The sequence below is a fragment of the Sorex araneus genome, chromosome 1, assembly GCF_027595985.1.
Source record: "Sorex araneus isolate mSorAra2 chromosome 1, mSorAra2.pri, whole genome shotgun sequence".
NCBI lineage: Eukaryota > Metazoa > Chordata > Mammalia > Eulipotyphla > Soricidae > Sorex > Sorex araneus.
In genome coordinates, this window is record NC_073302.1 from 410,511,243 (window position 1) to 410,526,839 (window position 15,597).

The following is a 15,597-nucleotide window of genomic DNA, read 5'->3' on the forward strand; positions in this document are numbered from 1 at the left end:
ATGGCTGACATTCCATATGGTTCCCTGAGCCCATAGGGAGTGATCCCTGAGTACAGAGTCAAGAGTAAGCCCAGAGAATGGCCGGCTGTGACCCCAAAACAAAATAAAACTAAATGAAACTAAGCAAAATTCTCATTGAGTTAAAAAAAAAAAATCGTAAAAAAAAAAAAAAGCAGGGCAGAGAGACAGTACAGGGAAAGTTCAAATCCCATGCATCACAAATGGTCCCCCAAGAACTGCCAATGGTCACGCCTGAACAATATTCCACTATATGTAAATCCCACATTTTGTACAAATTTGCCCATCCATCTACCCTCAATTGATTGCTCCCATCTCGTCTATTGTGAATGAAGCTGCTAAGAACATGACTCTCAGAAATCCTCAGTTATTTTAGGTAGGCATGCCCAGAAGTGAATTGTTGAACTGGGGCCTAGAGAGATAGCTGCCTTGCATTGGCCAACCTAGATTCAATTCCCAGCATCCTATTTGGTCCCCCAAGTCTTGCTCAGGAGTGCTAGTAGATATAAAATTTAAGATTACACAATTACAAGTATATCAATTATATTGATAGACAAGTACAACTAGCTTTAATTTAAAACAAATAAACACCATCAATTCTCAGAATCAGAAATGTAAATTTTATCATTTTCAGCTACCTATGTCATTGACCATTCCCCTACATGTATATTTTAAGCATTTTGATTGAAACTATAATTTTATTTATATATCACTATCAAGAGTTTTACTCCATAATAAGACTTTTTTTTCTCTCTGTACAAAATTATTTTACCAAACTCTATATTATGCATTGGTTCCAGCCACTAAGAAGCTGGTCATAATAACCATATGATCTATCTTTTCCTTACCATAAATAGGAAACTAAGTTGATTTTGTAAACAAAGCTAACATCTCAAGCTGACAATTAGATAACATGATTAGGAACCAAGCTCATATATAGAATACCCCAAAGGGCATAACTATCAAAGAAAGGGATACTTTTCAAAAGCAGGCTTATTCAGTGAAGATACATTCACATGAAAAGTGCAGTTGTGGGGTCAGAGATAGTACAGTGTGTAGGGCACCTCCCTTGCATGTGGTTCCAGCCCAACTAGGTTTGATCCCTACCATCATATGATGGTCCCTTGAGCACCTCCAAGTGTTATTCCTGTGTACCTGGTGAGGGCCCAAATATAAACAAACAAACAAAAATACAGTATGGACCAGGATATATGGAACTAGGCAGTAGAATTCCTCCCTCACACATATGAAGCCCTGGGTTCAATCCCCAGACCACCACAACAAAAAAATGCAGTCACTTTTCTCAGACTTAGTCATTTTTTCAGCAGTGTTACTTTCTTTAACAGGAACTCATTCCTTTTCTTTATGATTTTTCTATAAAATTTTCCAAAATATTTTTAATTTGAAAACAGTAATCAAGTATGACAATTAATCAATTTTTATTGGTTCACATTTTTTATCACATATCTTTAAAATTTACACAGAATTCTGACAAAAGGCTTATAAAGTCCACAAAAATAATCTACTGAGTACATATTGGAGCATTAACATCACACTACTATATATATTTCCATCAGGTATATATCTCAAACAAATAATCTTCAAATCTGTGGTCATACCCTATGCGTGCTAACTATGGTACTTCTCTTATGTAATACAAAATGATTCATAAAACCACAAGCTAGTTTTTTAAGTGCTTTGCGCTATCCTTACATAATGACACTAAACATTATTTAACAAAAGTAAATAATAATTGAGGTTTTTAATCTGACACTAATAAAACTCTTATTAAAGGAACAAACAATTTTAAAAAATACCAAAAGGCATTGAGAATAAATTGTCACAACCAGGCAAACTTAAAGCTAAGATAAAAACCCACTTATGCTAAGATTCCAACTATATGACATTTAGAAAAGGGCAAAAGAATGAAGACAGTAAAGAAATCTGCAGTTGCCAGGAATTGGGTGAAGAGGTAAGGCACGTATTAAGCCAAGAACAGTGAATTTTTTAGGGCAGTGGAACTATCCTGATGATACCATAAAGTGGACCATTTTACATTTGCGTAAACCCACTGCATGTAACACCAAGAGTGAATCTTGAATAAACTATGACCTTCAGCTGATCAAATATGTCAGTGTGAGTCATCAGCTGTAACCAGGGGAGGCTGATGAAGGGTGAGAAAACACACGACCAAGGGTCCAGAGCATATCTACCTTTCGTTCAGTTTCGCTAGAAACCTGAAACTTCACTAAACACAGAGAGTGTGTTTTAAAAATCAAGGTAAAACTTTTTACCTAGTCTTTCCCAACTAACTACTGCACTGGAGATATATTCTAGGGTCTAATAAGTAAAGAATTGGCCATCGACCCTGACCTTCAGCAAAACTGGTCTTTACACTCTCACTGCTCCTCACATTGCCTGCTCTGAACCCCGCAGCCAGCTCATCCCCTACCATGACACTAGTTTACTGAGTCCAGAGATGGCAAACACTAGGTACTGGCAACAAAGAGGACAGCAGTAGCCAATAGGAAGTTGTTCTTGAAGAGAAAAGGCATTTTTGTTTAATGTTTTAAATTTTATTGAATCACCGTGAGATAGTTACAAGCTTTCATGTTTGGGTTGCAATCACACAATGATCAAACACCCATCCCTCCACCAGTGCACATTCCCCACCACCAATATCCCAGGTATACCTCCCCTTTCCCACCCTCCCCCTGCCTCTAAGACAGACAATATTCCCCATACACTCTCTCTACTTTTGGGCATTATAGCTTGCAAAAAAGACACTGAGAGGCCATCATGTTTGGTCCATTATCTACTTTCTGCATGCATCTCCCATCCTAACTGGTTCCTCTAGCCATCATTTTCTTAGTGATCCCTGAGAGAAGGCATTCTTGAAAAGAGAAACTCAGCAGGAAAATTCATGAAAGAGCAAAGAGGAAAAAAGAATGTTGCGATGCTCTGAATTTATTGAACTACATAATGCAAAAATCATCTGAAATTAAATTATTCTAAGATAAAAAATGTGATAATACAAACATTCCCTTCATAAAAAAAATAAATTAAATTAAATTTAAAAGTCTAAGCTGCACACAAGTCCCCAAACTAGTACTTAATAATAACGTGTTTAAAATGTGTCCTCCAGCTACAAACAAGATAATTTTTCAAAAGCTGACCATAAATGCTACAAACATTTTTCAACAGAAATATATATAAAAGTGTCTGTGTCAAAGTACCATTACAAAGACTTAGTCCTCAAAATAAACTTTTGGATACTATTTCAAAGATTACATTTTTTATGATTTATCACATGGAAGAAAACACACTTTCATCTTCTGGATTTTCTTTTTAATTGAATCACAGTAAGGAATACAGTTACAAAGTTGTTCATGATTGGATTTCAGTCATACAGTGTTCCAACACCCATCCCTTACCAGTGTACATTTCCTACTACCAATGTCCCCAGCCTTCCTCCCACCAACCCCCCCATATGCCCCCCACCAGCAGCCTCTCTGGCAGGCACTAAAACAATGGTTCAATTTTTTCACACCTGCGGACCAGCACTAGTTCATGGACCTATAGTTGAAAACTAGCAATCTAGAGCATGTGAACTCGCCACACTGGGCAGAAACTCAAAAATAGGATTTTGAAATAATCACAAAGGAATAACTGGAGGGGGTGAGGGTTGTGGGGGTGTAGAGGGTTCATATTCATATTTGTTTGCTCATTTGCTTTGGTCCTAATTAGGAAGAAAAAAGCTGTGTCTCCTGACAGTACATTTCAGTTAGCAAATACCAAGTATCACGCTAGAGTACCGGGGACAATGAAAAGAATAAGATATAGACCCTACCTCAAAAAGTTTCCGGTTTAGAAATTGAGCTTCCATTTGACCCAGCAATAACACTCCTGGGAATATATACTGGAGAGGCTAAAAGGTATAGTAGAAATGACATCTGCATTTCTATGTTCACTGCAGCACTGTTTACAATAGCCACAATCTGGAAAAAACCGGAGTGCCCAAAAACAGATGACTGGAAGAAACTTTGGTACATCTACACAATGGAATACTATGCAGCTGTTAGAAAAGATGAAGTCATGAAATTTACATAGAAATGGATCAACATGGAAAGTATCATGTTAAGTGAAATGAGTCAGAAAGAAAGAGGCAGACATAGAAAGATTGCACTCATATGTGGACTATAAAGTAGCAGAGAGGTATGAGCTTGCAATGATGCAATTTCTAGCAGAAATTTCTCTGGGCTTAGTTACTAAAATACTAAAATACAGAAATCCCAAACCACGTGGCCGCTATTGCAGCCGCTCAACCTCATATCTCTTCATTCTCATCAATGGAAAACAAATTAACAAATGCTTCCTTTTCAGCAGGTTCGACTTTGGGGGGAGAAACTCCAAATAATAATAGTGACTTTTTTGTTGAAATACTGAATGTAATCAAAGTAAAGTGAAATTTATCAGCTATACAGGCAGGGTGGGGGACTGGGGGGGTGGGGGGGTGGGGGAGGTATACCGTGATTCTTGGTGGTGGAATATGTGCACTGGTGAAGGGATGGGTGTTCGAGCATTGTATAACTGAGACTTAAACCTGAAAGGTAAGTAACTTTCCACATGGTGATTCAATTTAAAAAAAAAAAAGTTTCTGGTTTAGGGCTGGAAAGATAAAGCGTAGGAAGTAAGGGACTTGCATTGCACATAGCCAACCCCTGTTTAGTCCGCCGGCAACAGCATTGCATATGGTGTCTGAGCACTGCCTGGAGTGATTCACGGGCAGAGAGCCAGATGTGAACAAACAAACAAAAAAGTTTCCGGCTTAAGAAAAATCCACAAATGATTATAATCTAGGCAAGGTACAAGTGCCAAAAAAGTACATAGAACCGACACTCAGAGACTTCATCAAGGAGATAAGACTATCTAGAATAAAGTCTAATATTATTGCTAAGGAGACCAACGGATTCATGCTACTGTTGCTGTCCCTCTTTATAATTCCCTCTGATTAAGTGCACAACTTCTGGGGGCCAGAGCAATAGTACATCAGTAGGGTGTTGCCTCACTCGCTGCCTACCCAGGTTCCATTCCCAGCATCCCATATGGTCCCCCAAGCTTGCCAGGAGCGATTCCTGAGTGCTGAGCCAGGAGTAAACCTTAAGCACTGCCAGCTTTGCACCCACCTCCACCTACTGCCCTTCCCAAGAGAACAGAAAGGTACTACTTCTTCAAAGAAAGATCTGAAGGCTTGATAAAGATCTATGTTACTCTAATGGTTTACAAAATCTTTCCAAGGAGATGGAGTCAAGAATGGCGAGGGTCCTGCCTCAGGAGAATCAATGTTTACTTCCTCCCATATCTGCAGCCAATTGACACCAATACTTGGCTCACTTTACATGGGAAAACAATCTGAAACCCAAACAAACAGCAAGGTCATTGCAAAGGACAAAAACCAAACCATCAGGGGCTGGAGCAAGTAGGGCAGCCGGCCCAGGTTTTATCCCCAGAACCCCTCATGATCCCTTGAGCCCACCAGGAATGATTATTGTGTGGTCGCTGTGTGCAGAACCAGGAATAATCCCTAAGCATCTCCAGGTATGTTCCCCATCCCCCCAAAAAACACCTCAGGCAGATACTAGAGGGAAACGCCATCACCAAGAAAGAAACTCCACCGCAGAGCAACAGGCTGCAATCAGGAAGAGATTTCAAAGATGTGCAATCATACGTTCTGGGGAGGGGGTATGAAGGGCTGTGTGCTCACTCAATTATATGTTCTGGGGAGGGGGCTCAGGATAGAAGGGAACCTTAAAACCGCTGCTGGGCACCTGCAGATGGGGGTCATGAAACAGTCACCAATTTTTCATCCCATTGAATTCTTGGAACTTGCACCGAAGCTTCTAGCTGGCAACAGCTTGCACTGAAGCTCCTACTCCCTCACTCCATTCTGTCCCTTCCACCACCGCCAATTGCCCTGTACGATGTCCAGGCAGCCCCACGCTGGGCTCGACTTCACTGACCTCTCTGAGACCCACGAATTTCACCTGGGAATACCGCCCCCCACAACCGCTTTGGTTTCCTTTTCCTCTCAGCCTCAGTTTATTTCTCAAGCTTTCCACCCAGTACCCAAATCCTCTGATACTATATATACAGCTCTGGCGTCAGAACAGTTACCACCTCAGTGACCTCTCCCATCCATGCTACAGAAGCACTGGTGGGTGCCACTTTGGGATGAAGGTAAATCCCGGAGGAGAGCTCCACCTATCCCTAGCTGAACCATCAGGGGGCAGAGAGATAGCTATTAAGACATCTCACTCTGCAAAGACAAACACAACTGGCCTCTGCCAGTCCCCTCTTTTTTTGCTTTCTGGGTCATACCTGGCACTGCCCAGGGGTTACTTCTGGCTCTGCACTCAAGAATTACTCCTGACCGTGCCCGGCGGACCATATGGGATGCTGGGAATCGAACCTGGGTCAGCCGTGTGCAAGGCAAATGCCCTACCCGCTGTGCTATTGCTCCAGCCACCCAGTCCTTTTTAGACTATGAGCAAAATGGCCAGACCCTATAGCCAACACACAGCGCCCACTCCTCCCAAGGCACAGCCAGCGTGCAAAGGGGCCCCAACGCCAGTATCCCCTCTGAGCCAACAGCCAAATGGGCAGGACCCCAAGCACACCCATAAGCATCTTCTCTGTCACCTGCTGGGAATGAGACTCCATGCGGAGACTCACTCATCCCTGCCCCAGCCTGGATTCCCCAGAGGCAGCCCCAGCCTATGTGACTGTGGCACATTAGCTGCTCCTGTGAACCTCGGGTTGCCACCTAGGCCCACTTGACATCAGCACCACAGCCAGTGGTAGGCACCGGTCCACTTGAACTGGGCACCAGTCAGTGCCAGAACTTGAGACTGCAAGACTCCTGGTTGCCACCCAGGCCCACTCAACATTGGCACCACAGTGAGTGTCAGATACACAGCGCCACAAGCCACAGTCATTGCTCAGTTCCCTCAACATCAGGGCCACACTCATGACCACAAAACCACCACCACTGGCCCAGGTCTATATGATTATGGGACACTGGTGGCTGTAACTGTGACTTGGAACTGTGAACTTTCACGGGACATTAGCACTGCCCAGGGCTGTTCACCCTTGGCACCAGAACTGTTGAGACACGTGTAGCATCTAACCCCTGCCCAGGCCCTCCTGGAACACTAGATCTGAGCAGACAGAGATGCCACCTGTGCTCTGGGATCCAAACCAAAGGCTGGGGAAATGCCGGGGTGCGACAGAGCTCTGGAAACTAACAGAAAAATCAACAAACCCCAATAGACCTAACGTTTCTCACTGAAAGATGGAATCAACTGAAAAGAAATGCAACAGAGAACATGTGAGGGAACTGTGACAAAAGCCCAAAGAGGAACCATCAAACGTAAAAGGTAAAACACTTGAGAATAGGGGTTGGGGTGTTGGGGGAGGGAAGAATCCTCTTTCACCATGGAGGTATTGTCTCCATATGGCTCTGTCTCCATAAAAAGTTGGACACTTCTCAAAACTGTATGGATACTTCTCAAAAAACTGTATAGACGCTTCTGGGGGCTGGAGTGATAGCATAGCGGGTAGGGCGTTTGCCTTTCACGCGGCCAATCCGGGTTCGATTCCCAGCATCCCATATGGTCCCCCAAGCACCGCCAGGAGTCATTCCTGAGTGCATGAGCCAGGAGTAACCCCTGTGCATCACCGGTGTGACCCAAAAACAACAACAACAACAAAAAACTGTATAGACGCTTCTCAAAAAATTCAGAACTGGGGCTGGAGTGATAGCACAGCAGGTAGGGCATTTGCCTTGCACACAGCCAACCCGGGTTCGATTCCCAGCATCTCATATGGTCCCCCAAGCACTGCCAGGAGTAATTCCTGAGTGCAGAGCCAGAAGCAACCCCTGAGCATTGCCGGGTGTGACCCAAAAATAAAAAAATAATTTTTAATTCAGAACTTTTAAAATCTTTAAAAATTTTTAAAATTTCTATGACTCAGGAATTCCACTTTTTGGCATCTACCCTAAGCAGCTAAAGACATTAATTCAAAAAGATAATGGTATTTTTTTGATACATCCTCATAAATGATATGTTCACTGCAGTGTTATTCACAACAGCCAAGAACTGGAAAGAACCCATGTGCCCAAAAATAGATGAATAGATAAAGAAATTGTAAATATATGTATATTATATTTTAATATAGTGTTTTATATATAGTATTATACATACAAATTATGCTTTATATACGTATAAACACATTTTAATATATAAATATACGTACAATAGAATACTACTTAACTATAAGAAAAGATGAAGTTTTGGAGTTTGCTACTAAGTAAATGGAACTCCAGGTATCACGCTGGAAGTGACTCAGAAGGGATGGACAAACACAGAATTCTCTCAGTAAAGAAATAAAGCAAGGGAATAAGACAAAGTAAAATGAAAGAAACCCTTAGACTCTTATGACAGAACTGAGCTATCAAAGGGAGAGAAAGATGAGGATTGACAGAAGGGATACAATGAACAGAGATAGAGGTATACTTTGGTAGTAGGCATTGAGTAGCAACAAAGGTGTGAAATTGTACCACTAAAACAAATACAATCTTATAAATCAATGTTGACTCAATAAACGATAAATAAAATACTCATTCTGGGGCTGGATAGATAGTACAACAGGTAAGGCACTTACTTGCCTTGTATGCAGTCAACCTGAGTTCAATCCCCAGAACCCCATATGGTCCTCTGAGCCCTGCCAGGAGTAAACCTTGAGCATCACTGAGTATCACTTATCACTGTTATCACTATCATCCTGTTGTTCATCAATTTGCTCAAGCGGGCACCAGTAATGTCTACATTTGTACCTTCCGCATGCTAGTGTAGCCCAATGACTGGGTATAACCCAAAAAGGGAAAAAAAAAAGCATCACCGGGTATGGCCCCAAATCCAAAAAAATGGAAAAAAATAAAAGACATAAATTCTTCATTGAAACTCAAAGCAACAACAAGAATCTGTTACTCTGATTGCCAAGAGGGTCCCCAGTGACTGCATGGTGTCTTTCTGTTGTTCTCTGCTCCACACTGAGTCAGGATTGGCCTGTGAATTCAACAGAAGCAAAAAATGGTGATGGTTGACCTGTAACATTAGGTCACAAATGCACCAGAGACATCTTCCTTGGTCCCCTGCCTTCCTGAAGAAGACAGCTTTCGAGACGTGAGGACAGCCCCAGGTCACACCCATCCTGGAGAAGAACCAACATGAACCACAGCAGCAGTCCACAGGTGAATCCTTCAGCCCCAGATCTTCCTTCCAGGCTGTACCTCCAACAGCCTCCCCTGTGCTGGAGCCACCCTTACTGCTGACTCACAACAAAGCAACACTGAGATCACTGTGTCCAGTGACAAGGTTTTGCATGCTGCAAAGCAATCTGGAGCACAATCCAGTTTCACATATGAGGCTCAGAGAAACCCAATTACCTACTATCACATACTAAGTGTGTGATATTTCTATCAAAGCCAAGCCTGGAAATCAGTCTCTTGATTTGCAGTTCAGTCACCTTGTTGTAATATTACTTGGTGATAGGACTGAACCAACAGACCGGGATCCCATAAGCACAGAGACACAAGTACCTCAAACTGTAGTTATATGATGGGATCTGCAGTAAAATTGAAGCTGAGGTTCCCTCCTCAGACCTGTTTCCTGTTCTCTCCGTCCTCTCATTCTAGCCTCCTCAGCCTCACACTTGTTTCACGTTCAGTCATACACATGAGTCATTTCTCCTTCAAAACATTTTTCCTAAGCGCGCTCAGTTCTCCTCTATCTCCACTACTTCGACTCTTTCAACCTCCTTTTCTCCCTACTAATGAACTATCTGCTCTGCCTCCCAAACTTGCCACATTGCACACCCCACACAATCCCATCCTCAATGAACCTAGCACACCACTTTCAAAGTGACCTTTCAGGTCACCCATACTTCTTCAATGGCTCTCTTGGGGGCTCAAGAGTGCATCTGGAATTAGCTATTCAGTTTCATTTCCTTTCACTCACGACTTTGCCGTTCACGCTCCAATAACGGATGCCCATATAATTAATTCCTGGACACACAGTACTTTCATAATGCCATGCACAACTACTCATACTAAGAGCTTCCCTTGAAAATGCTCTCTGCTGCTTGTCAAGATGCCCAATCACATTCACCTTTCAAGACTTAACTTAAACACAATGACGGCTGGCATTCCCATCAAGGATCAAGGGCTTCTGCTATACTACCTTTGCACTGGCAATATCTATATTGTGGTCAACAGCATATAATAATTGAGCCGTTGATCAAGATGTCTATTGTCTCACTTGGCTATCAGCTCCTTAATCAAGGACATTTCTCATCTTATCCGCAGCATCAGTCACTGAACATATATATAGTTATAAAAATAAATCAAATAAATATTTTTTAAAAACTGCAAGTCACCCAAAGAGCAAAAAAGGTGGTAGGTGTGTGTAGGGTGGGGAAGGGTGGCTGGGGGAAAGATATGAATTTTTAGTACAGAAACAAAACTCAGAACTTAAGGAAAAACAATGGTGACCCGCCCCAAAAAAGTTAACATTAAACAATGGAGTTTATAGGCAAAAGTCTACAGATAAAAGGGTTCTTTCTAAAATCAAGTAATTCATTAACCAAAGTCCATCAACTGAGCAAAAACCTATCACCTTCTTCTCTCAGTTCAACATTCCTTCCCCTTGTCATTATTTTTCATGTTCTTTTTCCAGCCCTTCCTACCAAATCCCAGATTCTATGGGTAATTTCCCTGGGCCAGAGCCAATGGCCTAATAAGTATATAGGATTGATATGTAAGACAGAAAAGTTTTTATGGCTAGGACCTAAAAGAAGGAAAATTAAACTACTATTTAATTTTGGAGGACCTATTTTGAACCAAATACTGTGCTACTTTACAAATACCAAGACTCACAGTAATCAAAAGTAATTACACCATTTTTCAGAGGAGGCATTTGTATATACGATCACCCACTGACAGCACCTTCCCCTAAGCCCAGGAATGACAACTTACAAAGTATCTTTATATTCTGGCTACTTCAAAACAGAAGGAAGTATGTGGCCCAGTCACTTTAGATAAAGTTTCAAATACACTATTCTTAAAAACACTTGTAAACACTGGTTAAAGCTTACAGTCCAGATCTGGAAACCTAAATGCAATTTATTATTTTATTCCTATAAATACATTGTCCAACATTCTGAAAAATAAATAAATAAATAAATTTATGGACTACAGTATGTGCCTGAGTCTTTTTCAAAGAATACTTTCTCCCACACGTACATAAAAATCACCAAGGAGAGAAACAATTTTGCCTTGTTAACTTGTAAAAACAATGACACTGGAGACACTTGTGGGAGATATGCTTATCTGACCAGGTGTTCATTTACAGTGTGCTGTCATTTGAATAAAACATCATACTAAATCCTACAGACCAGAGCATATGACAGAAATGCCACAAAATACAGGAGTACAGCTGATACGCCTATAATCTACTGACAAAATGTACTCCTCGACAAAGTGAAACCAGATGTCTGGTGTGAAATCAGATGTCTGTGGATTTGTCTTTTTTGGCTCCAGAGAAGTATTAGATATACTTAATACACAGCTTAGTTATATGTTAAGCCCACAACTTGGCGCAATCATGACAGTTTGGACATGAAGCATCAACATTTTTATTGTAATCCTTAAAAAACCAAAGGCATTTCTGAAATAGAAATCTTACATTTAAAAAAAAGTATTCCCCTGAATGTGATAGTACATCTTTTTCACTCTGGCAACAATATCAGAGTTCAGTTTATTTTTAACACATTATTGAAACTCTTCCCCTTCATTTTTCAACCTGACAACCTTGAGGGCAGGGCTGTGGAATGCTCCACGAGGGGAAATTTGAGCCACATCAGGTGCTGGACCTGGATGAGATATAATAGATGATCACTGGTGTAAATGCAAATACCCAAGAGGCTTAGCACTACTAGGAAATTAAGCAGTCGATTGCTTTCCATAATCAAGTGGAAAGATCAAAACAACATGATGGGAGATAGAGAAACAGGGAAATTAAGTTAGGATTTATATGCTGGGCACCAGTTCTTACATTGTCTTACTCATTATTCTGTTTTGACAGATGATAACTTAAGGAGTAGTGAAGTTTTAACTGCCCAAAGTGGTAGAGCTAATAAGATACAGGATTCAAGTCAGGGTCTGAAAGACGTTAAAAGATATACATGCTGCTCTGGCATGAAGATTTGGAATGGAAAAGGAAGTGTAGTAAAAAGTCAATAATACAGAGGTAAAACATATAACTTTAGTAAGCAGTAATACATATACATAAACACACACAAACACATACATATACAAAAGAAAAAGGCACTAGTTATCTGAGAATGCATTTGTAGCTATATACCTGCAAGCTTCCATTCTGAATAATTTTTTTTAACTATGTTGAAAACAAGGCCAACTTTTTTCACTTCAAATACAAATGAAGTTCAAGTGCACAGTAGCCATTATAAGTGAAGAGTCTCCTTTAATATTTTCCCAAATGCATCATCCTTAATACTCTGGTGGTTTTTTAGATCATTCTTAGGGAACAACACAAATAATCATCCTCATCTAAGTATACCAGCACATTTGTACACCAGAAGTGACTATAACATTAGCCATTCAAGGACATACAGTAGTTTGTCATCATTGAAAGTCTATTATCAAAAGTACAACAAAATTGGAAGAAAAAAAAACAACTCTCCCAATACAACAGGGACTTGCAGTTTACAAGGATGAATAAGACAGGGAAGATCTTCTGTATTAACACTGAACAGTTAAGATCCACAAATAACCATCTCAAACAGTCTAGGGAAAGAAGAATCTACTGACTCCATTAAAATGCCCATGAATATTTTCTGAGTTTTTAAAAGTAAATCACATAGGTGACCATATGCCCCTTGTATACAAACAAGGTGGCTGAGAAACAGGCAGCCAAAGATAGCCACAGAGAACAATTCCCTTTGTCTGAGTATCCAAGAACGTAGTTGGCTACTTTCTTGCTGGTGACTAACCAGAACTTAACTAATTTTAAACTTCATTGTATACATTATATGGGATGTGCAAGGTATTCCTAACCCTCCAGGGCAGCTTCATTTCACCAGTATGAGATGAAAGAGGTGTATTAAAGAAGCAGTGCGAAAATACCCAAGAACCAGTGAAATAAAAAAAGAGCAGTTAAAAAAAAAATCACAGCAAGAACCTTAATGTGCTCTTTGGCAACTTTTCACAAGTGGACACAATGTTGGTGAAAGGGTATTAAAAGCTAAAGTCAAGAGATGGAAAAATTAAGCCCAGCCCAGCCCAGTTATTTATTTCTCAGCACCTTCTCTACCCGCTCCCAAGACGGTCCACTCCTGAGATCCCCAAAGAACTTCAACACTTATGGATACTGCTATGAAGTTAGCGTATGTTTCATAACTGGGTTCTGGGGTGGGGGTTGGGGGGGCTAGAGGTGTCCTTGTTAAGAGCGCAAAGATTCTGGGACTGGACCAATAGCACAACGGGTAGGGCGGTTTTGCCTTGCATGCAGCGGACCTGGGTTCCATTCCCAGCAACCCAGATGGTCCCCTGAGCACCGCCAGAAGTAATTCCTGAGTGCATGAGCCAGGAGTAACCTCTGTGCATTGTAGGGTGTGACCCCCCCCCCAAAAAAAAAGAGTGTAAAGATTCTTAGAAGGGGGGGGTTCCTGTGAATTATCAAGCAGGCGCATAATTCTTCAATACTATTTAAGAAGCTATAGGAGACAGGAACCCCGAGACCAACTCTCTGCTAAGAGAAGCAGAGATGACCAGTTCACTGTCCACGTCAGTCTGGGATCCTGGCCATGAGCCTGAGGGGGAAAAAAAACAAAACACCTGGGGCTTGGAGCCTTAGTGACCCTTGAAGGTGATACTCCAGTTCCTGACTCAGTGTGGCATGTAAACCCAGACACTGCCCACTGCCCCCCCCCCCGGGGGGAGGGACGGGGGATACATTTCTGCATCCAGACCTCCTCCTCTCGCTAGCCCCCTGGACAGCCCTATCTCCTTCCACCCGGATCATTCCTTACTTACCCTTTCTCCCGCTCTTCCTCGGCGAGAAGGGGTAAGTGCTTATAGTGTGCCCTCGCCCAATTTGGCCAAAACCCTAAAAGTGAAAATGACAAGACACGTGGTTGTAAGTCCTGACGCTCCAGCCTCAGGAATTCCCACCACCTAGCCAGTCACTTCCAGATGGTCACCCTGGTGCTTTCTCAAAACCCCAGGGCTTGGCGGGGGGGACGGGGTGGGGGTAGAAGGGAGGAGGGTGGGCTCCCCTAAAACGGACCAAGCAAGGGGCACGTTCTGGGGGCGACCCTCGGGCTCCCAGGAGCCGAGCCAACTCCGCACTGGGTGTCTGGGTGGCCTGTCGCTGAACTCCCACCCGAATCCGCCAGAAGGAGGTGGACGAGGCAGGGTGCAGGTGGCCGGGGCGCGGGGCCCCGACCCACACGCGCACGCACACATGCCCGAGACCCGCGCGGGGCCCGAGATCTTCCCCGCCAGCCCCGCTCGGGCGCCTCAGCCCGTTAAGGTCCCAAGCCCAGGCACAACCATGGCACAGCGATCGAGCGCTCACCCGGCCCCACAGACGCCCCCCCTCCAGCCAACACGGCACTAGCCAGCCCCCCCACCCTCCACCCCCGGCCCCCCACCCGCCGCTAAGGGTCCGCCCTCCGCACCCGATGCGCAGCGCGGCCCTGGGGAAGTCCCTGACCAGGCCCCGCCCTCCACCGGCGGCAAGCCCCGCCTCCACCTCCCGGCGCGCGGAGGGGGGGCGCGAAGCTCCGCCCCCGACGGAAACCGCGCTCCCGGGACTACACCCAAAACCCGGCGTGGATTCAGCGACTGAATCAGCGATCAAGCGCGTCCCAGCGGATTGGACAGTGGGCAGGGCGCGGGCTGCGTGCGCGGCCGCCCCAGGTTCCAGCCTGGGTTTCCCGTAAGGGTCCTCCGAGCCCGCCAGTGTGCCTGAGGGTAGAGCCTGGGGAAATTCCCCCAGCAACACAGGGTGGGGCAGCAAAATGTAAGGGGTAGGGGATTAGTGGGGAGACACAGGCGAAAGCAGTGGCAGAGCTGTGGCTTACTCCACGTTCAGCGGCAATCTGTGGACTCTTCAGCTCCTCCTTGCTCCACTGCTCAGGAAAGAGACCCCAGCGATCGCTTGACTGTGCACCTAAAGAGGCAAAGCACACACGGTTTCACAGGGCACTGTAGTCGAACACCATTAAAATAGCCAACACCAAGAGTGACCCCTTATACAGGTTCCAGAACTAAAGATGCACATGTGAGATGTATGCAGGTCCAACAATTGTTAGACAATCACCACTGGCCTCTGGGATATTGATTGTGGGAGGGGCGGTGCAGATAAAACTTTAGAGATTTGTCCTTTCTACTAAACTTACCTGGTAGTTTATTAAAAATGAAGAAGTGTTGGTAAA

At 43.3% G+C, this 15,597-nt stretch overlaps 1 protein-coding gene across 2 annotated transcripts in view; it reads right to left on the reverse strand.

The window, feature by feature from the left end:
- Positions 1–14,878, reverse strand: part of IMMP2L (inner mitochondrial membrane peptidase subunit 2) — a 920,367-nt gene extending 905,489 nt beyond the window's left edge. The window contains exons 1-2 of one of the 2 annotated variants that reach the window (XM_055134369.1): positions 14,839–14,878; positions 14,192–14,264 (exon numbers count right to left, since the gene is read on the reverse strand). The gene's annotated coding sequence lies outside the window, so the exon portion shown is untranslated. Of the gene's footprint in view, positions 1–14,191; positions 14,265–14,619; positions 14,755–14,838 lie in introns of those variants that run through there. The other variant, XM_055134376.1, reaches the window with a different exon arrangement.
- Between the last annotated feature and the right edge of the window lie 719 nt (positions 14,879–15,597).